The 27,581-nt window shown below is 30.0% G+C and overlaps 1 pseudogene; it reads left to right on the top strand.

Moving 5' to 3' along the window:
• Positions 1 to 1,273: 1,273 nt before the first annotated feature.
• Positions 1,274 to 27,581, top strand: LOC149531165 (cysteine-rich receptor-like protein kinase 44; annotated as a pseudogene).

Raw genomic sequence — 27,581 nt, forward strand, 5'->3', positions numbered from 1 at the left:
AAGCTTATTGTATGTTCATTGTGCATTCAATAATGTTCCATTTTTTACAAGTAATTCAATCCAAACCACAACTCTCATTTGTGAGCATAAATTATAATTTATTATTCTATTGTTTAGTAATATGTTTAACTATAAAAAATCAATAGCTAATAAAAAATATAATAGCTTTTATTTGTTAATCAAATCTCATTGTAGAAATTTATAGCATGCTAAGAATATTTATACTTTATTCTAGAGCATTAGTTAGAATATTAATACAAATTTCTTAGATAATTTGTAGGTGAATACTCGAGAACATCAAAATATTTTAATTATGTTTGGGTACGATTGTAATATGTACATGTCAAGTTTTAAAGTGATAATTTAGCGGTGGTATTGGTAATTTGAGTATGTGTATTACAATTTAGCTTTGTATAATTATTGAGCAAAGGAACAATAAATGAGTTAAACATCTTATTATATAAATGGGAATTAGTTTGGGATTTGATTTCATGTACAATCCTTGTTTTGAAGAGCTAGATGTAAGACTACAATGAAATGTGATGATCACTGCTAAGTCCCAAACATTTTTGTTTATTGGGTTTCATATATTCTTTGCATTCTTCCATTAATCTTTTAAAAATGCGTAACAAAGATATAAGACCATGAATGTCACCTTCATTCAGTCAATGTATCCTTCAAGATTGCTTCTCATGATGCCTTCATATATCATATTCTTAACTAGCACGTGTCAACTTGGCATGTAAAATATCTTCATTTAATTAGATAATGGCTTTGACCTATAACTAAGTCATTATTTTATTTAGTATCATTCAGATTTACATTGTTACATTCATCATTTAAGATTACATTGCTACCTCTTCCTCTCCATGATAGTAGAAAACCTCTTCTTTTCATTTTATTCAATTAGAAAAATCACTCCTATTGACTACTCATTGCTTATACATAAACATACAGCCACTAATCTTAATACATCCTAAGTATCATAAAATATTTGTCAAAAAAGTTAAAACCTTAGTAATATGTTGTAAGATTAACACATTATATAACAACGTAAGCCTAACTATTATAAAAATGTTCTATTGTAAAATTAAAATTATTGAATAGATAAGATCAAAGTACAACATTGACAAATCGTTCCATTGCCACCTTGACTAGAACCAAAGAAAAAGACAGAACTAAAATATTTCCTTAGATTATTAGAAACTGCATGATTGTTAGTTTTGTTAATCACAAACTAAAGTCGTCATATTTTTGAATTTTAGGAAATGTTATGCTACTTGTTCAATCACTTTCTGCCACCGGGGGACACGGCAAAAAAACTAACCGGATGATTGACATGGTAAGTTAGGTTAGGTTGTATTTTCATATGAGCTGATTTTCTATTCAACAATGCCAGCTTGAATTACATCGCTGCGTGGTCCAACAGCTTACATGTCCATCTATGATTGGACTTAAACCGTCCCTATGGTAAGAAAGTCATGTCCATTAAGGCCTAAATTTTCTTGCTCTGTTTAATTATTTTAATCCACAATTAGGTTTTGAAGATCTCATTTGAAACTGAATATTTGAGGCTGACAGTCAACATTTGTATATAATTATTCTAAGGTACGTGGAAATCTCAGTGCTCACAAAACGTGCATTACTAATCTGTCACCTAATATGCTGAGAAACTTCCCAGCTGTTTGTGAGAAGTTCACTAAATATCTAACCTTGGAAAGCCTTGTTTCTTGTGAAAATTGTGAAGGGGAAAATTTATGAATGTCGTTTCTATATTTCATTTAACTGTTCATCCATATATTTTAATTATCCCAACATGGTTTATTTTCCTTTGTGAAGAAGTCAACAGACATACCCAACACCATTTGAAAAATCACCAAACAAAATTCGCATAGTTTTGGGCTTGTTGTGAAGCCAAAAAACTATAGGATCCATGGTACGTCCACATTATGAAGCTAACTAAGCAGAAATAGAAAACTTGAACAACTATAATCGTTCCTCAAACAATGTACATGAACAATAAAAGGAAATCTGTATCATTGATGCAAGATTGTCAAAGTGCTCAAGATGCTCCTACATCAAACACCTAGACTAAATGAGAATTGTTGTCCACATCAAGAAACCTAGATGCTCTAAGAAGTATCGTAAAGATCCAACTCGACTTCATATTTCCATGAACTATCTTCAATAGGTTTATTCTACCACTCAACTAAGTACTCTCTGTAATCCTTTCCTCTGGTGCTTTTATTTATTCTGGTATCCAAAATCTTATCAATTCCCTTTGTCTTCTTCTTAGGATAAGCATGTTTATCAACTATCCCTTCATTAGATTCATGATACTCAGAGATGTTTGAAATATTGAACATAGGTGAAATACCCATATCCGTGGGTAAGTCAAGTTCAAAAGCATTACCGTTGTCATGTTTCTTCTAGATTTTACAAGGTCCAAACTTCTTCCATTTAATCTTAAAATTTCTCTAAAACATAAGTCTTCTATGTGTACTACATCTAATGTCTTCTTGTAAGGTAGGAAATGTGCCACTTTAGAAAATCTATCAACCACTACAAAGAAATAATAATTACTTCTCTGAGTTCTAGGTAATCCCAAAATAAAGTCCATACAGATGGCATCTCAAGGTCTACAAGGAATAGGAAAAAGTTTATAAAATTCAACATTCTGACTACTTCCTTTGGCAGCTTGACATATTTTACAGCCTCTTTACCATCTTTTGAACATACTTATATATATGGCCAAAAGAATCTCTTTGAAATCAACTTCACTGTCTTATCAATCCTAGAATGTCTTACAAGTCCACCAATATGTTTTTCTTTAATGACATTCTCCTTCACAGACCCTTTAGATATACACACCTAAACTCTTTTAAAACAACATGTCTTCTGAAATGAAATTATCAACCCATTTATCTTGTTCATCAATTACAAGGTACTTACAAGCTTTCCAAGGTCCTGTAAAACTACGCCTAGTTTCATACAAGTTCTTCAAATTTTTGAATCCAAGCACTTCAATTCTCATCTCTATAAACAAGAATCTTCTTTCTCTCCATGTATTTTCTACTTTATTTGACTATCCACTCTTATGTTTCGATACAAAATAAAATTTATGCATGTATTCAACCCACTTCACATGTCTATAATTTAACTATTTTTGACTTCCCAAATACTTAAAAGCTTGATAATCAATATAGAAAACATATTCTCTAGGAATCAAATAATGTCTCCATCTTCAAACATGAAACAATTTTATAATTTTTTTTTTTGTCACAGATTGCATATTTTCTCTTAGCATCATTCACCTTTTCACTCTAGAAAGCTATAGGCTTACCTTCTTGACTCAAAACAATGCCAATCTATGAAATGATCTAAGTTCTCCAACATTCTTAGGTGTAGGCCAATCAAGAATAAATTTTATTTTTTTCAAAGTCCATCAATAAAAATCACAAAACCAAGAAACACAATCTCCTCTCTCATAAAAGATCATTTCTTCAAATTTATTTACAACTTCTCCTCTTTCAGCCTCTACAAAACTTGTCTAATATGTTCAAGATGTTCTTCCCTTATCTTAATGTATATTACTATGTTATCAAGATAAAAAAATTCTTTAGGACCTCATTTATCAATCTCATAAAAGTGCTAGGTGTATTAGTTAGACCAAAAGGCATAACCTACCGCACATAAAAGCCTTCATTATTCTTGAAAGAAGTCTCTCATTCATCCCCTTCTTTGATCCTAATTTGATGATAGCCAATTTTCAAATAAACCTTAGTAAAATACTTTTCTCTACTTAATCTATCCATAATGTCACCCATTCTAAGCAAAGGAAATATGTACTTAACTATAATTTTATTTTTAGCTCTAGAATCAGTGAACATTCTCCATTCTGTATTCTTATTAGGTTTTAATAAAATATATACCACAAAAGGACTCTAACTTTATTTGATCGAACCTCTTTCAAGTAATTCTTGCACTTGTCTATTCAATTCTTCATTTTTTGCAGATGTTAATCTTGTGGTTCTTTATTAGGAAAACTAGTTTTGGGTATCAAATCCATGCAATGACTTGTACTTCTCATAGGTAGTGATCTATTAGGTACATTACTAGAAATAATATCTTGAAATTCAGTCAACAAAGATCTAACCTCGTGTGCATGCTCAAATTTATTTCGTTTCTTAGTCTTTCTAGGAATCAAAGCAAAATAAATATTCCATCTTTTCACATCTTTCACAATTTGATTTCCTTCAACCAAACAAACTCCCATGGTAGTACAATGATTATCTTCAAGTTTCTTAATCAAAGGTAACAAGATTTGTTTCTTCCTATTAGCCCAAATAGTATACTGATTCAATTTACCATCATGTAAACCCCTTCCTATCATACTGCCAAGGTCTTCCCAAAAGTATATGACAATAATCCATAGGCATAATATCGCACAAATCTTCATCAAAATAAGACATTATTTACTTACCTCTAATTTATATTCATCCTTGATCGAAGTAATGTGATAAGGGTTACCGTGCTTGAATCTCTGTAATTTCAACTTAGGTACCAACTCTTTAGATACCAAATTATCAAAACTACCACTATCGATAATCACTTTGCAAAATTTATCTTCAATCTTATGTCTGGTTTTAAAGAGACTTTTCCTCAAAATAGGTTCATTATCCAACTGTTCATTCCACAAAGTTCTGTCATCCCTGTTTGCAATGCGAAAACGATTCAAGCATGCAGCTTTATGGATGCTGGGCCTGTTAAGAAAAGTTATTTTCGCTGCAAGATTTTGTTGAATTTGTAAGTTTTTCCACTGGGTGCATTTATTATCCAGAGAATCGGCCAGGGGCGAGAGATAATCTAGATAGAGAGGTAAATTCAGCGATCGGCAAGGAGAAGGGAATACCTTTCAATTTGGAAAATATCAATGCTGCAACTAGAAATTTCCATGAAGAAAACAAGCTTGGACAGGGAGGATTCGGTGATGTATACAAGGTAAACTAACCCTCACCGACTCTGTTTCTTAATTTAAGACAGCACATTGAAAAATACAAGTAAGTTTCAGAAGTATGTTTATCCATTCACTATGCCCATTTTATTATATTTTATTGTGTTGCGACTTTTAGAAGAGATCTGTTCACATATCAGGACTTTTACAGATTTACAAACTATTTAGTTACATTATAATTGTTTTACATGATATTCAAGTGCGTATAGTTATTGGATATATGTCATCTAGTAGAACCAACTAAAGAATCAAAGATTAGCTAGTCGCCATACTTTCAATTTTGATTTTACGTTTACTCAATTTTAGAGAGCCACAAACTGCTCTACTGATCTACTAGAAAATTAAATAGATCTCCTAAATAATCTTACAGCAAATTACACAGCCACCAGTTCTATGGTAATCCTCTTCTAGGGCAACGGTTTATTGATCTTTAAACTGATTACTGGTTTTGACGCTATAAATAATATCAGTCATTTTCTATGTAACAAGTGGGGTTTGTCTTTTGTTGTTGCTGCTGCTAACCGTCACTGTTTTCTCTCTGGTTTGGAGTTTCCGGGCAACATGGAAATAAGTGCTTTGGTGGCCTACAGCCTCTTTATGTCTCAGATCGGATTTCCTACTTTTCTTTCTCTAAATGACTATTTTATTATTCTTCTGAGATCAATTGCTTTGCAGCTTCTATCTGTAATAATTGGTCCTATTCCTTGCTCTGTTCCAGAGTTCATTGCTTCAGGATTATGCCTGAAAGAAATATCAAATTGAAATGCACACAAATCAATCATGGAGGATAACCTTAAATGATGGATGAATTATAATTGTTTAATTATATCTGAAACTTTTATAAAACATAGCATGAAAAACTATATTATTAAAATTTATTAAAAAACTAAAATTCAAAAACATTGTGAGGAATTGTTAGATATTCTAACAATGATATTATGGTTTCTTTTACTATTCAGTCTACTTCATTTATGTTGGTTGTTTGGAGATTCTTAGGTATTGTGCCTTTGACTTCAGGGTTTTGGACTTCCTTTACATATTTATGTGTTTTCTTTGGTGTCAGGTTCCAATGTCAAATGGGACACAAATAGCTGTAAAGAGACTTTCTTTCCAATCATCACAAGGAACGAAGTAATTTCTACAGGAGGTTAAGCTGGTGGCAGCAATTCAACACCGTAACCGTGTGAAATTACTTGGCTGTTGTGCAGAGGGCTCAGAACAATTACTTGTTTAGGAGTTCCTCCCTAACAAGAGCCTTGACAATATACTTTTTTCTAAGTTTTTCAGTCTTAATTTAACATTGGTATCATAAAATGTTTGTACTAAATTCTTTTTGGAAAATTTAATGTCATAAATCATTGATATTGATTGAGAGGTATGGATACAGATCCAAAGAGGAGAAAAGAGCTCTATGGGTCAAAGCGATTAAACATCATACTTGGAATAACCCGTGGGCTTTAATATTTGCACCATGATTCTCAACTACTGATCATTATTCATCGGGATATCAAAGCAAGTAATATCTTGCTCGATGAGAGAATGCAGCCAAAGATATCAGATTTTAGTTTAGCAAGGTTGTTTCATCTAGATCTGACTCATGTCAACACAGGCATTGTGGGAACCCTGTAAGAATCCTCCTTATTTGTATTTTCGGTTATTTTCAAATCTATCTTGTACACCAAACAAGTTTTCTGGTAGCTCTTCTTTAAAATTAGTTTTCTTATTTTCTTAAGAGGAGTAAACGCTTTGACCTGGACCTATGAACCAGTGAGGTCACAAACGGGAGACCTCATCCCCATTAGATAGTGGTTATATGGCCTCAAAGTATGCTTTGAGAGGTCAACTATCTGCTAAAGTAGATATCTATAATAGTTTTGGCATTGTTATTTTAGAAATTATATGTGGAAGAAAGAACAATGATAATAGATTGTCTTTTGAATTTCAAAATCTTTTAGAATGGGTAAGATTTAATATGATAAGTAATACAATTAACTTTTAGAAATTATGGATCTTATTAAGGTGAGTATGATTTATTTTTTATATAGTCATTAAAATTAAGTTTTAAAAAATATATATCTTAACAAAATGAGTATGATTTATTCCTATGTAGGTATGGAGATTCTATAAGAAAGGAGATATTATGATGTGATTGACAAAGTAATAATAAAAACTTCTCATGAACAACCTTCAAAATGCATTCAAGTGGGTCTTTTATGTACACAAGCAAATATGTCACTTCGTCCACCAATGTCTAATGTACATACAATTCTTTCAAACCATTCTATTACAAACTTACTAGATCCCACAGAACTTGGTTATGTAATTAATATCCAAAAAATGGTCAGTTGTTTTCATAAGTATGATCATCTAAAAGAACTTCTTCATACCCATCTACCAATGGTGTAACTCTAATAGATTTAGGTGCTAGGTAATATCACTCTTGTAGTTGATACCCAAACAAATATTCCATTATGTACATTTGTACATCAACAGTAGCTACATCAACCAATCATGAAAGTATATTAACTAGTTATTAGTACTTGTCATAGGATAAGTACTATTGTGATACTTTTTGAATTTCATGCGTTAAATTTATGATTAATTATTAAATAAGCTCTACTCTACCAATTTTTTAACTCTAATTTTTAGCATACTCCTTTAATTAAAATAGTTAATGTAATATTTATTATATTATATTCTTGTATTTAGTGATATGGATATTTATCTCTAAGTATGTAAACTCACAACAATATACAAAATAAATATTTAGTCCATTAAATGATATTGGAAAGAACTCTATAATAAACTATTATCATATCTATTCACTTATGTATATGACTATTTGTATTATATAAAGTTTTATAGCAACATGTACCCTACATAGTGGATGATTGTGATAAGTTTATCATAAACTTTTTGTATTACCTCTTTCTTGTGATTAAAACATTGTTTTATTTTTATTAATTGTATTAAAAAATGTGTATGTATGTATGTATAAAATGCATGACATTTTTTATTTTTTCTTGAGTTTACTTTTAATGAAATGATTAAACATAATCATTTATTAAAAAGTTCAATTTTTCATAATTAAAATTTTATGTGTTATTTTTTTATTATTATATTTAAACGCATATTATCTTTATGGAAACATATAAACATACTTTGTTGGTGCGCTTGTGCATACATACACATTCGTACATCTATTATACACATTAAAATTTATAGCTATTTGTTTAAAAGTAATGGTGCAATACATGAAATTAGTCCCACACCATGTGAAATTGATCCTAATCTCGTGCAATATGTTGTTCATTATTTATGAATATGGAGTGCTATTAGACATGCCTAAATTACCGTTAATATTAATTTTTTTCTTAAATTTTATTCAAACTACTATAAGAACCATTCAAATTAGTACAACAAGAGAGAAGATAGATTTTAATTCTTACTATAACTTTAAAAAATTCCTTATTAATTATTTTAGTGACTAAATAATCTAATGTAGGCATGTGTCCAAATATATTTTTCAAAGCTACCAATCCTTACTGGTCAATGGATAATAAATATTTCATTGAAGTAGAATCCATGAGTGTGAAATCTCTCAAATTAGACCTATCATTTACAATACAAATTTAAATTATGTTAACACAAGTTAGTTATAAAACTTAACCCACTACAAGGTGGGAAAGTTATTCTAAATCTTAGATAAAGTATCGACTGAGGAAATAATGTTTTTAAAGGAAAATTAGATTCATTTCATACTTATCGTTTTACCTTTTACAATCTATCCACCCTATTTCATTTTGTAATATTTTCTTTTAATTATAATCATTTTTCATTGATTTTAATCTAAACTAATTATCGCGATTAGAAAATGGTCAAATCATCCACAAAGTATTGAGATTAAGTCCCTCCTTTCATATAGAGGTGGCTCCCTTCTGTACTAAATATTACTAGCACTTAACTAAGCTTATGCACACCATACTATCAACGAGGTCTTACATTCATGTTATATTATCTCTTTTTTTCAACAATATTTTTTTTATAACAATCTTCAAATACAAAATTATTTGATAATAATGTGATCTATCATGAAGTACCAATAAGAGCAATAATTTCGATATACAATATAGTTAGACAAAAGAATAATAGTGAAAGTGTTGATAAAAGCAATATCTATTTGTACATGGTTCTAAGGACCCTTTAAAACTTCTTTGGATGTTAATCAAAAATAAATTTTAGTAACCCCATTGAGTACAAAAGGACAAGGACTTTTGTTAATTCTTATATTGATGAAGTAAAAATAGTAAAAACAATAATTTTAATAGGTAATAATAATAATAATAATAATAGCTCAAAGTCTCTAATTGAATTCTTGTTTGCACATTCATAACACAATTTTCAAAGTTAATATTGCAACTCAAAGACACAAAATGCAATTTTGAGTATTGGATTACTGATTTATATTTTTAGTTGACACAAAAACAATATAGGTGGCTCTACTTGCAAAAATAACCCATGTGGATCAGTGAAAAGGGAAAGGCTCTCATCCAAGTTTCATACAAGCTTATAGGGATATTAATAATGCTGCATGCATTTTGAGTACTTTGAGATTTTATGGGAATGGAAATCAATTTGATATTATTAGAGATCTTCAAATTTAAGAAAAAAACATCCCACTAGGGGCTAACGTAGATCAGAAAGTTCAAGGTTTTGATGGAATCCAAGTACTAGAATACAATTAAATGGATAAAAATGATAGGAGATGGAAGAAAGTTATTAGCAGAAGTGAGAAGTAGGAAAATAAGAGAAGAGTGGAAGGAAGAATTTGTGTAATTCCTTTATCAACTATAATACCTCCCTTAACAAAAGGAGGAAAATCATTAGTGTTATATTGTAGAGTAAACCAACATATGTGCCATTATATCCACCCATTATCAGTAAGAGCCATCCTCCTCTCCACAATCCCATCCAAAGGTTAACCCCAAAACCCTAGGGACCTATATATGTTTATTAACTAACCATATTAAAACCCTAAGAAAAGGGTCTAGAAACCAAGAGGAAATACTAAATCTAGATTCGAAAATAGTAGGGACCTATATAAATTTATTAACTAACCATATCAAAACCCTAAGAAAAGGGTTTAGAAACCAAGAGGAAATACTAAATCTAGATTCACCCTCTAAAATGCTAGCAAAAACCTAACCTTTGGCCCTCAAGAAGATCTAAGTTACATCCTCTGGACTCAATCAACATTACTATGTAGAATAGGAACATAAGTGGTATACACAATTATCACTAAAATCATAGGATTTTCATTAAATGGTTGCTGTTAGATTTTCCAATAGGGGACTAAGAAAAATGGTTTCAAAATCAATTTGATCACCAAGTATAGTGATTTTTAAGGATAATTTCATGTCCATAGTCTATTTTGGTATTTTACATAAGAAATATTTTTAATGAGGTAATTTCCTTCCATTTAAGACATGTTTCCATATTTTAAACAAATAAAATTTTGTGTCAAATTCCTCAAATGATTAGTTCCTCAATATCTCCAAATTGATAGACTCATTCACATTTTATCCAATTTTCCCAAGCTTTTAAAAAAGGGTGATACTCCTCAATATGATAGGAATTGGTTAGTAGCTATCATTGACTTCAATTTTTTCTGAGATGCTTCAATTGACCAGTTTTCTAACAAAACATGTGAAACTATTGGATCCTTAACTTTAAGAAATTATTCATCAAGGTTTTCTATAGGTATTTCATATTCTCTCTCTGATTGTTCTTGTTATTCTTATCTCTTCTAAAATTGTTCAGATTCCTTCTAAATTTTGGGGTTGTTGTGTAGTTCCTCATGTTGTTGGACATACTCATATTGTTCATCCTACAAAATTTTGTTGTATGACCCAAGTTGTTTCAAATCTAACATGATATCACATTATTTTCATATCTAGGTTCTGACTAATTGATCTATAATTTACAATCTCTACCAATATGTTCAAATTTGTTGCACTTATAACACATGATACTATTCCTTACAATATTGGTTCCTCTAATAGGTCTATTATTCATTATTAAATTTAGGTTTCTTACATTCAATAAGGGTTTTTGCGTAGTTCCTCATGTTGTTTGACATACTCATATTGTTCATGCTACAAAATTTTGTTGTATGACCCAAGTTGTTGCAAATCTAACATGATATCACATTATTTTCATATCTAGGTTTTGACTAACTGATCTATAATTTACAATCTCTATCAATTTGTTCAAATTTTTTGCACTTATAACACATGATACTATTCCTTACAATATTGGTTCCTCTAATAGGTCTATTATTCATTATTAAATTTAGGTTTCTTACATTTAATAACTTTATGACCAAAACCATGACAATTATAACAATAACTAGAGATAGGTTGAAAATAATAACATATATAGTCATTCTTCATATAGCCAAGTTCATTGCATGAATAACATCATCCTCTAAATTGGTTCCTTACTTCTTTAGGTGGTTCATCTTGTTTACGTTCTTAGGTACATCTTCAGATTGATTTGACTCAACCTTATTTAGATTTTTTTTCTTGCTCAGGCTATTGGATCTTAATATTTGATTCCTTTGTAACTTTGTGTTTCTTAAACAATTCTCCTTAAAAGTATCCAAGACCATTCTTATCATAATAACATCTCTGCATATAGATCTACTCATCAAGGTTTTGACTACTTGAATACAAGTTCTCAATATGTATCTTTGACTATGTTAGCTCTCCTTCCACAATCACATTGTACTTCTCAAGTTCTATATATTTTAATTTTGATAATTCAAGTTTAGATGTCATCTTACCAAGTTTTGATTTGAAATTTGCATTCTCTAATCTCAAATTTGATTCAATTTCCATGTCATCATCCTTCAAACTGAACTTCAAATTTGTAATCTTTAGCTCTTGTTTCAAAATCTCATTTTCTCTCTTAAGCCTTGAAACTTCATTGCAATACTTGATATGATCTTTAGACTCTTTCTTAGATCTAATATGTTTGATCTTGTCCTTCATCTTCTCATTGTATCCTTTAGAATCTTCATACTTGTCCTTGGGAGTATCTTTTTCATTTTTAAGTACATCAAGCTATTTAAGATCTTCTTCTAAGTTCTTTTGTAACTGATCCATATCCATAGAGATCTTACTTAAGTTGGTAGGTTTTTCCATAGTAAATGTGCTCTGATACCGATTGTTAGAAATAGGAAATACTGAGCAAGGGGTGATTCAATATTTCACAAATATTTTCCCAAATATAGATATCATTAACAATCTTGTATCTTACATAAATGAATACAATGATTAAGTTGAATAATAAAAATAACCATAAACCAATGCAACACATAACACTGTATTTAGTTAACTAAGGAAACCTTGGCCAAGGGGAAAACCTAGTAAGGATGGTACGCAAAAAATGATCCACTAATCAAAACTATCTTATCAAAGATAGTGACCCTGATATGAGTCTAGTACATTAGTATAGTATTGTGGTTCTTGTTAAAGGACTATGATTTGTTAGAAGCCTCAACCCTACTAGAGTTGTTATTACAATTACAGAATGTATGTAAGTTTAGCCCACTACGCAAACATGCAATATAAAATGATATATAGTAGGGCAGAAGTACAAAGTTGTGTTACCTTTTAGGCTGACTTATTAGAACAACTAAATTTGAGTATTTCTATCTAAAAATCATTTTTTTATAAACATATGATCTAGGTAAATTCATTCTAGCTAATTTATATATTGTCTCACACTATTCCAATTGGAGATGTCTATTAAATGCATGTCTTATACTAGTTTGTATCCAATTACTAAAGAAATAAAATTATTTCAAAAAAGTGGCATTTCAATAACTCTTGCTATTTTTTACGATAGTTTTTTAATAACATATAAACATCATTTTATAAAGCTCAAAGTCAAGAATATTCTCATATATATTTTATAGTGTCTTAATTAGATATAGTATATTGTAATTAAAAAATTATACAATAATGTATTTTAACACTTGAAAAGATGCCAATTTTGAGAAAGAAAAATATATTAAATCATATCAGAAAAATATTAAAAACATATGACATTCTAGAGGAGAGAGTCAACTTCTAGAATGTATAAATTGTCTCCTGATTTGAATAGATTTGGTTTGAAAAATGTGGTAGGACATGAAAGCTATCAATTTTAGGTGAGATGAATTTTCAATCATTATAGAACATAAAATATAGGCCTAAAGCTGATTTTTATTTTTGATTGTTTTATATATATATATATATATATATATATATATATATATATATATATATATATATATATGTTATCTATAACATAGTCTGAAATCAAAGAGAAATAAGTTTATTTCCATACAGTTTTGTGGTGGAACCACAACCCTAATATTCACCATTTTTCAACAGCTAAAAAATTATCTATAAAAATGTGGAAAATATGTCAAATCTTATTCTAAATAATTATTAAAAATTATAATCCTAAACTTCATTCATTTCTATACATTTCATTAGTTTACTTCATTTTCAAATTCAAAATAATAATACCAATTTTATGTCATTGAAGGTGAATAGTTGTACTTTTGTTAGTCTTTTCCTTTACAAAAGGGTGACACAAGTTTGTGCTTTTATCTAGTATGAAAAATACTAGATACAAAAACCTCTTTACAATTGTTGATATCTTTAATATTTGATATGACCTTTTTAGCTTGTTGTATCAACTTTGCATAATCTGTCTTTTACTTGTTTACCATCAAAGTTTTCCTTATAAAATAATTGCACACTTATCACAACAATCACCAAAATAATAGCACACAATTTCGCATTACAAAATATTTCCTTTATACTAGACTCCTTATCTAATTGGCCTTCTTTCCTTTACACAAAATGAAAAACTATACCTTGCCCACTTAGGGTTAACATCTAGGAGGTTGTCCCTAATTAGTCAAGTAATTTTTTTGGTAAGAAAAATAATTTCTTAGCATAAAATATTTGATTCCTTAATTCTATTATGTTTAATTAGCTCATTACTACAATTGGAAAAAATACAATAACTATGTATATACCATCTATACTACCTTGTTCTCTTACCTATAGTATCGTCACAGTTTGTACATCTTATACCTAAGTGTGCATGTTCCAATAGTGCCTATTTGAACCCTGCCAATCAAAACTCTAATTGTACTATCAGAATAATTGTATGATACTTCAACAATTTTCTAAATCAAAGTATCAAAAGTTCATCTCCATACTTTTCTCACTTGACACTAATTATATGTTTTTATAAATAATAACTCCACTCTATATGCCTAGCCAAATTGCCAACATGGATTTCTATATATTATCCATACTAGTTTAGCTCCTTAATATTTACCTTGTATTGAGATGTCCCTGGGCCTAATACATCCCTCATCTTTTTGTTTGCAAACCTTTCCCCATGCTAATAGGGATTTTTATTTACTTTTCCCCTATTACCTACCAAAAGAAATTTCTAAGCATTGTATCAAATTTATTTTTTTCCATTTTTCATAGGAGATCAATACAAGATAATCGATAAATGGGTTGTGTTGAAAGGATATATTATATCATCATTTCTCTACTGGTAGAAGAGAGTCATTTTCTTTTCCAGGATTAATCCATTTTTTATTGATCTTTTATGTTATTTGATCTCATAATAATTTTTCAATTTCCTGTTTTGTCTAAAGGGAGACCTAGAGGTATTTACAGGGTAAACTTCCACTTTTGAAATTTAAAATTTAGGAAATTTATTGCTCCAAATTAGAATGGGTATTAAAGAAGAATATTTTTGACCTCCCAGGGTTAATCTCTTGACCTAATGCATTGGTGTATTGACCTAATATTATTTTATTTCATTTTTCCTTCTCCATGATACATTGTCCATAGAGCATAGTGTCATCAACAAATTAGTGGCGGGTTGTCAAATCTAGATCAATGGTGATCATTATTCCTTTAATAGTTTTCTCATACTTAGAATTATTTATTCATCTTCTGAATGCTAATGCATTTAAGATGAAAATAAAATGTGATATCAAACCCCCCATCTAATTCCCCTAATTATTTCAAAAAATATTTTGGGTGATCTATTTACCAATATTTATAACTTATGGGAGAATATGCATTCAAAGATAAAATTTACCCATTACCTTGCAAACACAAAGGGTTCAAGGAAATCCCTCAAAAATACCCAATCCATTCTATCATATACCTTTTTAATATGTAGATCTTAATTAACATACTAGGCACTTTATTGTTTTGAATGGTGTGTATGGCCTCTTGGGAAATATTTACTCCATCGAAGATAGATCTTCCCTATGCAAACATTGCTTGTGCTATGCTAATTAGGTTTGGTAAAAGTTTCTAGATTCTCATTGCCATATTCTTAGTAAATACTCTATAAAGAGTATTGCAAAGACCTATGAGGCAACAATCATTAAATGTCTCTAGTTTTTGCTTTTTGGGATAAGCAAGATAAAGTTATTATTCACCTCCCTAAGGAGCTTATCTAAATTTTGTACTCCTTCCAAGGCCTAAGTTACCTTCATCCCTATGAAGTCCTGACCTTTTAAATGAAACATGTGGGAAACCAATCTATCCCAAGAGATTTATCTAGATTCATTTTGTTAAGGGATACACTTACTTCCTCAAAGATTAATATTTCCAATGGTATTCAACTTTTTTTATTTCAATATAAGCTTGTGATGTTCTTAATGATACTTTCTTGTACCCCTAGATTTAGGTTACCATTATTATTAAATATTGCATCATAGTACGTTATTGTCTCTTTTGCAATATCATCTAGGTCCTCTAGTTTTTCCCCATTCTTATTTTGAATGGAAGTGAGTCTATGAGATATTCTATGTTGTTTTGTACTACATTATGAAATAAGTTTTTATTTTTATCACCTGCATCTAGCCACATTTTTTTAATGTTTTCTTAGGAAAAAAATTGGTTTTTAATATTTTTTTGTATGTTTTACAGTTTTAAACAACCAATGTAATTTTTATTATTATACATATATATTTTTAAATAGTGTATAAATAATTAAATAGTGTAATATTGGATAAGTTAGAAAAAATATTGAATTTTAGTAAACTTTAAACACTATTAGAAAAATTAGATAAATTTTAAAATATTATTTAAAGAAAATATAGAAAAGTAATTAGAAAATATTAGAAAATTTAGAAAATACTAGAAAATTTAGAAAATATTAGAAATTTTAGAAAATATTTGTTAAATATAGAAAATTGTTTAGAGAAAATATTAGAATATATATATATATATATTTACTTTCTTTTTGTTAGAAAACATTAGAAAATGTTAAGTAAAAGTTTAGAAACTAATGTTTGGAATATTTGATAAAAACCAAAAAAATTACAAAATAGTACAAAACTTTATCTAGCATAAGTAAAACTCTATCATTGAAGCAAATGAAACTAGTAAATGAAACACTTAGATTGAACTAAATCAAACTCTCTCTTATAGTGAGCCTAATTAAAGTCTAATTGAAACTTTGACATTAAACCTAATAAATTATAGCTAAGTGGAACTTAACATTGAAGATAATGAAACCACAACATTAAACCTTGTCAAACTCTAACTAAAACTCTCACATTGAACCAAATTAGGCTCTAACTTCAATATTGAAACTTGAATCCAAATATGTTCACCTAATGAAACTCTAATTCAAACATTGAAACCTTCACCTCTCTCTAACTCCTAACCTTGTATCTATATCTTCCTCTAATTTCCAAGTCACTTTATCTCTCTAACTTTCATAACCTCTCTCTCTCTCTCTCTCTCTCTCTCTCTCTCTCTCACCCACACACACACACACACACACACACACACACATTTTATTTCACAAGATATATCTATTTTGTCTCTCCTTTATGACCTTATTTTGTCCTTTTTGCATCCCTATATATCTGTATCTCTCTCTTTATATCCCCATCACTCCCTCTTTTTATATTTATCCACTTCTCGTCTATCTTCAATACACATGCACATTGTATGTTTCTTCCACGCCCTCTCTCCATATTATCATCTTGACCTACTCCCATCCTTTTCAACTCCATCTATCTTTTACCATGTATGTATCTCTCAATTTTACCCTATCTTTTGTGCTCCTCTCCATTTATTTGTATACATCTACATATCTATCTTTGTCCATATCTTCCTCTACCTACCTAAAATTCTATTTGTCTATATCACTCTCCCATGACCCCTCTATCTATTTCTTTATATCCACATCATTCCCTCCCTTTATATGTGTCCCTTTAGAAATTATTATCTCTCCCTCTCTCTATATATCAGAAAAATGCATATCTCTACCATGGTATCTTCCCTCTCCTTCATTGACCACTCCATTAATTCCTCCACATCCTTCTCCATCTCTCTCACATTCTTCATATTTTTCTTCCATCTCTATGTACTCCTCTATCCTCCCTATCTCTATCTCTTCATCTCCTCTATCTTTATCTCCATCTCTATCTATCTCTTGCTCAACCCTCTTGTCCCCCAACATCTACCCAATTCAAAGAGTTTAGTTTGGTTATGATTGAATCCTTATATAAGTAGATGCATAATTGATTTGAATCAATCACTTTTCCATTGAAGTATTTATTGTATAAATAAAATCATGGCCTACTAAGTGATCTCATGTACACAAATTTATGAAAAAATGAGGACAACCATCATTTTAAATATGACTATTGATTTTTGTTATTTTGATTAACTAAATTCAATCCTATGTTTCATAAGTTATTCCCAAGTACAAGTTTCAATGAGATGTAGGTTTAACCCAACACAAAAAATAGATAAATCCAATCCAATCTTCATGACAAAAATGTGGACCTATTATCTTTAATCATGGTAATTATCTTCCATCATAGGAATAATCTTTGTGTAAGTGCTTCAAATTATAACTAATTATTAGGGTAAAAAGGGTTTCCACAAATTTAAGGGCCTATTTGTTTGCCGACATAGGAATAGAAAATTAGAATAGGAACAAAATTTTTGAATGGGAATGGGAAAGAGAAATCCCATTCTTGTTTGGTTAACTTGGTATTTGATTAGGAATATGTTACTCTCTTGTTTGGTTGTACAAAAATGTAATAGAAATGAGGTGGAGTTTTGTATTTTTTAAAAATAGATATAATAAAAAAAATGTTTTAAAACACAAAAAATAAAAAACAATTAATAATTTTAAATAATAATAATAATAATAATTTAAAAATTTAAAAGATTTTTTTTTTTTAAATCAGAAAAATTAAAATTAAATTATTTTTATTAAAAAAACCAAATTTTCTTTAAAAATAAAAATTAAAAAAATAAGATTGAGAATAAGAATGGCTCATTCCAATAATAACTAGTTTTTGAAATGAACATATGGTCATTTTAGGGACAAAATTTAAATATGTTTGCCTATTCCCTATTCTAATATGGGGTACCAAACAAAGAATACATTTCCTATTACTATTCCACCAAACAAATGGGCCTAAAAGAAAAATTGTTGATAAAATTTAGTGATTTTGACTTGAAAGTGGCAATTAGGATTCATATTTAATAAAATTCAAAATTAACACAACTGTTTATATTTAAAGCTAGAAACTCAATGCCAATTCATGGCCTGAAATTGACAAATTAAAAACATGGGCAACTCCCTTTGAATAGATGAATATTGTTGGGACAAAGATGAACTCTTTTTGCTCCAAATACTTCACATGAAGGAGAACGCACAAATATGCAATCAAATGCACACGTACATCATGAACTTGCAAAATCTCATATTTTAACCTCATATTTTCCAAAGAGTAACATGTGTTCTTTAATTTATCCAAATTTGGAAACTCTAAATTTTACTCTTACAACAGGATCAACTTGGAATGAAATTTAATACATTTTAGCTGGAAAGCTTCCATGGGATTTTTTTTATTACAGAATTGTCATCCAAAATAGAAAGAATAAATATGGAAAGAATAAATCAATCGAATCCTCTACAATCAGATAGAAAACGAAAATGACTTTCATTGAAGCACCTTGAGACGCAACAAGGGATCGGTCGGCTTTCCTGGCGGTTTCGAAGCTCAAACACGTTTTCTTCCTTCACCTTCCTGAGAAAAATTTGTAGACTGCGTAGATTAAAAAACAGTTGCTTTTTGGCTAAAACTTTGAATGATATGATATCATCACCTTCCGATCAGACAAATGAAGATAGATTTATGGGCTTCCGAATTATAACAAAACTATGCACGTCAAACTTGCCCCAAATCATCCATCCATACATTTGTCATTAAGTCTCATAGAGGAGATTTAGACAATGGTGCCCCAAATGAGCTGTTATATAACAAGCCTTTGATTGTCGTATTTAATCTCAAATTAAATTCAATAGTATCATTGACCATGAAACTTTCCAACATTGCTTGATGATGGACTTAAGGCCTTCATTATAAATAGATAGTTGGATTTCACTTGTAGTTGTGGTAGAGAAGAGCACTACATTTTGATAAACTACTAATAGAAACAAAGCACACATAACAACACAAACACAGGGCATAATAGAGTAACAACTGAACAGAAAGACAAAGTTAATATAATAGAGAAATAGTAAAACCACAGTATTATTCAATAATCACTACTAAGTTTGTTACATACATAAGACAAGAGATTGGGTATTTATAAACATACTGTAGACTTCTAGAAAGTTCTTGTAAACTACAGTGGAGATATGGAGCAATTTGGATGGTTCAGAATATTTCTGGACTATATATTAAATGTCAACTACCACATTCTGAAATATTCAACTATAAAGAAATAAATAAACATTATTTATTCTAACACTCCTCATAATGTTTATTTTGAGGGGATAGGAACATCCTTTAGTTATAATAGATCTCTAAATTTAGTAAATTTTATAATAAACAATGCTTTTGTAAATATATTAGCAACTTGATCTTCTATTCCACAAAAAGTGAAGCTCCATCTCTTGACTTTCAATTAGATATCGAAAAAAATGATGATGTACTTCTATATGCTTGGACCTTGCATGATACACAAAATTTTTCACTAGCTTGATAGTACTTTGGTTGTCACAAAATATTGTAGTTGGAGAGTCTTGTAGATGGCATACTTCTTCAAATAATCACCTAAGGCACAATGCTTCTTAAGATGCCTTTAATGAGGCAATATATTCATCTTTTGTTGATGAGAGTGACACCATTGATTGCTTCTTGCTACTCCATGAAATTGGTCTTGATCCAAGATGGAAGATATATCCCGAAGTTGATTTTTTATCATCAATGTCCCCTGCATAATCAAAATCTATATATCCAACTAAAGTAGGTTCTCCTCCATATCTATATTCAATGCCAAGCTGGTAAGTACCCTTAATGTATCTTAATATTATTTTAGCCGCTTTCCAATGTTCAATGTGCAGATCTCCCATGTACTTGGATACAATACCAACTACATATGCAAGATCTAGTCTAATTATAGTAAGGTACAAAAGATTTCCAACGAGTTGCCTATACAATTTTGCATCCATCTTCTTTTGAGTAGAGTTAGTACTCAACTTCAATCCAACTTCACATGGTGTATTAGTTGGTTTAAAATCACACATATTAAATTTCTTTAGTACATCAAGAGCATATTTAGTTTGAGAAAGGATGACCCTTCCTTCTTCTTGTCATACTTGTATGCCCCAAAAATAGTGCATTAGCCCTAAATCAATTATTTCAAAAACTTGTTTGAGTTGATCTAAGTTAGTTATCTCAATATCATGTGCGTGATCTCGTACAATAATCAAGTCATCCACATACAATATTTTACATACACATCTAGATCAACTTTACTTCTTCTAAATCCAAAATCTAGAAAGTACTTATTGATTTTTGAGTACCATGCCCTTGGTGGTTTCTTAAGACCATAGAGTGATTTTCTTAATCTACAAACACAATTTTCTTCACCATATTTAATAAATCCTAGTGGTTGTTGCATATAGTTTTCTTCTTTTAGGTTGCCATGCAAAAATGCACTTTTTACATCCATTTGGAAAATTTTCCAACCAAACATTGTAGCTAAAGAAATTATTGTATCAATGGAAGTCATTTTGGCAACTAGAGCAAAGGTTTCAATATAATCTATACCTTCTATTTGCAAGAAACCTCTAGCCACTAACCTTGCTTTATACTTTTCAATAGCTCCATCTGATGTAAACTTTGTTCTATAGGTCCACTTTCAGCCAACCTTATTTTTTCCTTTTGGAAGTGTTGTTAGTTCTCATGTTCCATTCTTTATCAGAGAGTTGTATTCTTCTTGCATAGCCACTTCCCATTCATCTTTTCCTTTTGCTTCTTCATATGTGCTTGGAGTGTCAACTTGCATCACCTTAGTCATAAGAGCATAGTTAGAAAATATATTTCTAGGACCTTCTTCATAAATTTCTTGGATGCTTCTAAATTTCCTTGGATTTTCATTATCACTTTCACTTGATTCTTCAACTTGAGTCTCTTCCCCAGTAGTAGTTTTCACACCTTGACTTTGACCATTAGTAGAAGTAGAATTTTCTTTATCAATCAAAATTGGAAAGAAAGATAATGTTGGATAGTTATCATTCTTAATATCTTCATCAAATCATACATTTCTTTTAATATAAATTTCATTTGTTTTGGGATTGTATAACCTATATCGTTTTGATTCCTCACTATATCTAACCATTATGCACTTCCTAAGTACTCTTCCTTTCAAGTTTGCTCCTTCTTTAATTAGGAATATGAGAATATGCATTGCAACCAAAAATTATAAAATGAGATAATGTAGGCTTTCTTCCACTCCATGCCTCTTTTGGTGTTATGTTCAAAACTACCTTAGTAGGTGTTCTATTCAAAATATATACGGCAGTATGAACTACTTCAGCCCAAAATTTAGCTTCTAGATTTCTAGAATGAAGCATACACCTAGCTATTTCTATTATAGTTCTATTTTTCCTTTCAGCAATCCCATTTTTTTGGGGTGAATAAGAGATAGTTGATTCTTTCTTTATGCCATGTTCTTTACAAAAATCTAAAATGACCTTATTCATATATTTAGTTCCTCTATCAATTCTTATTATCTTTAAACATTTTCCAATTTGTTTTTCAATCAAAGCTTTAAACTCCTTAAACTTTTGAAACACTTCATCTTTATTTTGTAGAAAATACACCCAAATTCTCCTGCTATAGTCATCTATAAAGGTGAGAGCATACCTTGATCCTCCAATTGAGGTTGATTTAAAAGGACCCATTACATCACTATGGACTAGATGTAGAGGAGTTTTTTCTCTCCATGATTTACCTTGTGGGAAACTTTTCACATGTTGTTTTCCCATTGCAAACCCTTCACATACCTTGAGACTCAATGATATCTTTGGAAGCCCATCCACCATTTGCAATCTCTCCATAAGTTTGAGACTTTTAAAATTCACATGCCCCAAATGCTCGTGCCACAACTTGCTCATATCATCATATTGGGCAATAGCACACATATGTTTATCTCCACATTTAGAAGTAAATTCTTGAAACTTATATAATCCATTCTCCATTTTAACAATTGCAATAACTCTATAATTATCATTAACATCCTTGATTAATCACTTACCATTGTAGAATTCTATTTTATATCCTTGACTTGCAATTTGAAACACTAAAAGTAGATTTTTTTTTAACTCAGGGACTAACTTCACATTTTTGAAAAAACCATTATCAACTTTGACATTACTAGTCCCTTTAACTTCTAAAGCACTATTATCTCCCAAATATATTCTCTATGGTATTTTCACTTATTGATTCAAATTGTTCCTTATTGTGAGTCATGTGTTGTGTAGCACCAGAATCAATAACCCAATCATCTTTGAAAGTATTATTTTCTTTAAGTGCAATAAAAAATGCATTTATTTTAGAATCACCAAATTTGGGAGAATTACTTATCTTCTTCTTTGTATCTCTTTTCTTCTTGAAACATTCATTTTCTTTATGACCCATTTTGCCACAATAATTACATTTCCATATACTACTATTATGATCTATAGATGAAGCACCTTTATTTTCATACTTCAAGTTTCTTTCTTTAAATTGATTATCTTGTGACTTCTTATAATATTGCTTTCATTTTATTAGAAATGCTTGAGATTCACCATCAAATGATTTTTTTTCTTTAACTTGTCTTTTCTCTTCTAGAACCAACTTTAGCACACAATTATTTAGATTTAATACTTTTTAATTTATCTACAGTATCTAAACCCCTTATAAATGATTGATAAGATCCAAGAAGACTTTGTAGTATAATTTGGACAAAACCTCTATCATCTATATCTTTTCCAAGAGAAGAAAGCTCATTCTTCTTTTCCTTTCAGTTACTTAAATGTGGGACTATCTCTTGTGAGCTTCACAATTTCATATTATATAACTCAGTAGTGAGAGATAAGATCCATACATCACCTGAATTTTGATATAGATTCTTCAAAATTTCTTATACTTTTACTCCACTTCTCTCATTACGAACTTCTAGAAAAACCTCTTCTAAGAGTGTAAGCTTGATTAGTGTTGCTATCTTCTTGTCCCTTTTATCCCAATTATCTTGATCCTTTTCTAGATTTGTAGGCTTCTACTCACTACCAGTCGCAATATCATAACAATTTTGAAGAGTTAGAGTGATTTCAACATGAGATACCCAATCATAGTAATTTTTCCCATTTAATTTAACTATGAAAAGAGTAACACCAAGTGATTCCATTATCAAATTCTCTCCTTTTTGGATGCAAATGAAAGAGATTTCAAAAAAACTTTAATGCCCAAATTGAAATTGAAAACCGATCACCAATTTGTTGAATAATGTCTCTTTCTTTTGTTGTTGTATTGATCTTTTCACCAAAACAATTGCTAATGCTGCTCACTCCCAGATTATAGCCTACAAGTAAAATATTAAGCCAAAAAAAATTCATAGCCCAAAGAGCAACTAGGCTCTGATACGATGATAAACTACTTAATAGAAATAAAGCATAGATAACAATAGAAAAATAGGACATAACAGAGTAACAATAGAATAAAGGAACAACTGAATAGAAAGACAAATTTATGTAATAAAGAAATAGTAAAACAACAGTATTATTCAATAATCACTACTAAGTTTTTTACATACATGAGACAAGAGGCTGGGTATTTATAAGCATACTACATACCTCTAGAAAGTTCTTGTAAGCTAGGAATGAGATATGGAGCAATCTGGATAGTTCAGGATGTTTCTGGACTATATATTAAATGCTCAACTACCACATTTTGGAATACTCAACTACAAAGAAATAAATAAATATTATTTATTCTAAAAAGTTTCCTATGGCTTGTTATCTATTATAAATTTTTTTGTACTTGTACATGTTCCACATAGTTCCAAACATTTAGAGCACATAAATTAAACATTGAATTGACATGCAAGACATTGTCTGACTCACATGAGCTTCAGTTGAAATTTTAAATTTTTGAATTTTACTTACCTAGTGAGAAATTCAAAGAGTGGATGAGATGAAAGAATGGAAGACCTATTCCTGCTAGTAATTTGAACAATATCTACCAATATTCCTCGAATGTAATTAAAGGGAACAAAATTTTGAAAGATCCTACCAGTGTGACCATTAAGGCCATATCATTTTAGGTATTTTGTATGACATTAGATGATGACAAAAGGCTGAACTAAACATCATTGGAAAAAAGTTAAAACTAGTGATCGATAGACAAGATTAATTTGATTGTCGTCCATGCCTTTTAAAGATTCTCAACCATTGACTGTATAAATCAAGTCACACTATTCAAATCTAACTTTTTAATTATATATAAATAACACATGGCCACAAGGAATCAATTTTATAAAATACACCTCTCATTTAAAAAAAATGAAAATAACATATAAGTTAACTTATATTATATTGTCAAAAACTTATAGTATATTATTTAATAATATACTTTATAATACTAAAATATTATATAATACATAATTTAAAAATAATAATTTTATTATATAAATCTAGTTTTTAATATTTTATTTACTATATTTATTAATTATTATAATATTCAATATAACTATTGCTATAGATTGCATGTTACGACAAGTACATGTCACTATGTGACACTTGTTTTAATTATATTTAAGTCCTTCTAAGTGGATTCACATCAATTTGAATGCTATTACTTTTTCATTTACAATGAAATCACAAGTTACATCATCTTTTACTAAATAGTTTATTTATTGACTTCAATACAACACAAATTTATATAAAATAAATATCAATTGTTTTCTTAATCAGTCATTCATATGGCTTCCACATACCTATTATAAAACAAGATACAATTACTAATATATGAATATATAATAAAACTAAATATTGTAGAGCCACCTATTTTTTACTACATCCATGATCTAAATTCCCATTCTATAGGTAATGTTGATGAACATACCATCTCTATTCCAACTTGCAATTGCAACTTTTTGCATGTTGCATTAAATATGAGCCTTTACTTTCTCCCACAAATTTAGTCAAGTTGTCGCTTCATTATTATGATTGACAATTTGACAACCTTCTTTAAAAGGATTGAAACACCTACTTTTTAAAAAACAAGTCCTCTAGAGAGTCTCATCCTTCTATCATGATGATAGATATTATAGTTTTTAATATTATATAACACTAGCACTTGTACCCCAGAGGTTCAAGAGTTATGTCGATTCATCATGTCACAATCTTGATTCTAATCTTTTAATTAAATGCATTATTGGTTTATAGCTTACAAGCTTAAGTAAATAATTTATTCCCATATATTCACATTCTTTATAGGCAACAACCTTAACAAAGACATGTGAATATTTCATGAACATTTCTATTTATTCATAGCGAAGATAGAATAATAGAAACACAGTGTGCTCTATTTAACACAAAAATATATATAGAAGCATGAAAGCATTTATTTTAGTAAAAGATATATTCAAAGCTGGTTATTTAATACAACGTCTGAACAAGGTTTTTCTACAAGAGCAAAGGCCCAAAAAGATGTTCTAGTTTTTAGATTTATACAATTGTTTTCTTAATCTATGCAAAAAATTTGCGCCATGCAAATTCCAAAAAATTATGGAATGCACGTCAGAGTGCACCAAAATCTCCCATGGTGAAGTGTTCATCATATCTTATTTCCCATTTGAGAAGGCAGTATTTTTTTAGTGCTCGATATGCCATGTCAAGTCATTGCACAGCGGTTTCAATTTTCTCTATTTCATCGTCCAGTAGGCTATGTGTATAGGCATTTGCCTGGTTGAGTCCCTTTAATATTTCCTGGCTATCAGTAGTGATATTTGTAGCGAGTTGTTTGATATATTTTTCATTTGATCGCATCTAGTTTGTGGAAGTGGAGCTTGCTGTAGAAGCCTCTTGTTGAAATGCAATTGAGAGGGGCGGAGCTAACTCTGAGATGCTACTCAAAATGGCAGTGGTATTTCTAGGTACATTTCCATTAACAATATTAGTAGCTAATTTAAAGAGACAAATGATATTATTATAGTTATTTTAAGAAAGTCATGAAATTTTAGAAATTAATGTGCACAGTTAAGTCAAAATATATAGTTACATTCATCCAGTATAAGTTGCTAAAGGATATTATGTCCTCCTCATACTCCTATGTATTGAACTCTAGCTTGTAAGGAAGGATATCTAATGCTTCATCTCTATAAATGACATGTCTACATACAATGAATGGTGACACACTCTCTCTCACACACACACACACTTTTGAATATTTTCGATCTTCATTCTCTCTCCGACTGAGCCCTTATATCTCCTTCCTTTGTTCTCCATCTCCCCCTTCTTTCCTTTTAAAATAATTTAAAAAATATTTCTAATCTTCTCTCCCTCCCCCCTCTCCCAACCCCCTCTCCCACCCCCTACTTTGGCATCTACTTCATTTGTTTCTCTTACATTTTCCTTCTCTTACATTTTCTTCTCCTCCTTTCGATCATACATCTTCTTTGTTGTCTATCCCTTCTTCTTCTCCTTCTTCCCTTTTTCTTCTTAGTCATCATTTTCCTTATCTTGCTTCTCCTTCTTCCCCCTCCTTTTCTCCTCTGCCTTTTCTTCTCACTCAATTATCTCTATCATTATTTATTTCTTTTTCTTTTGCTCCTTACTCAATTATATCTATCATTATTTATTTCTTTTTCTTTTGCTCCTTAATTAGTTTTTGTAGATTTCCTTCTTAATCATATAAAATATGCTTCTCAGTTGACCTTCCTATCCTGAAATATCACCTAACATATTGGCAGCAACAACGTTTACCTAGTCGTGAATCTAGAATCACAAAGAATTGTTAGTACCACGACACCTCTTTAAGAAAAAGTTTGGGCTACAGACTTCTGTAACAAGTCCAAGTCTATTCAAACAGGGCAATAACAGGGGAGGCTCAGCATCTGTCTACTATATTTTTGCAAATACAAATTCTCTGAGCTGA

This window comes from Cupressus sempervirens, chromosome 11 (genome assembly GCF_028749045.1).
Source record: "Cupressus sempervirens isolate cs-2001-9-10 chromosome 11, ASM2874904v1, whole genome shotgun sequence".
Classification (NCBI taxonomy): domain Eukaryota; kingdom Viridiplantae; phylum Streptophyta; class Pinopsida; order Cupressales; family Cupressaceae; genus Cupressus; species Cupressus sempervirens.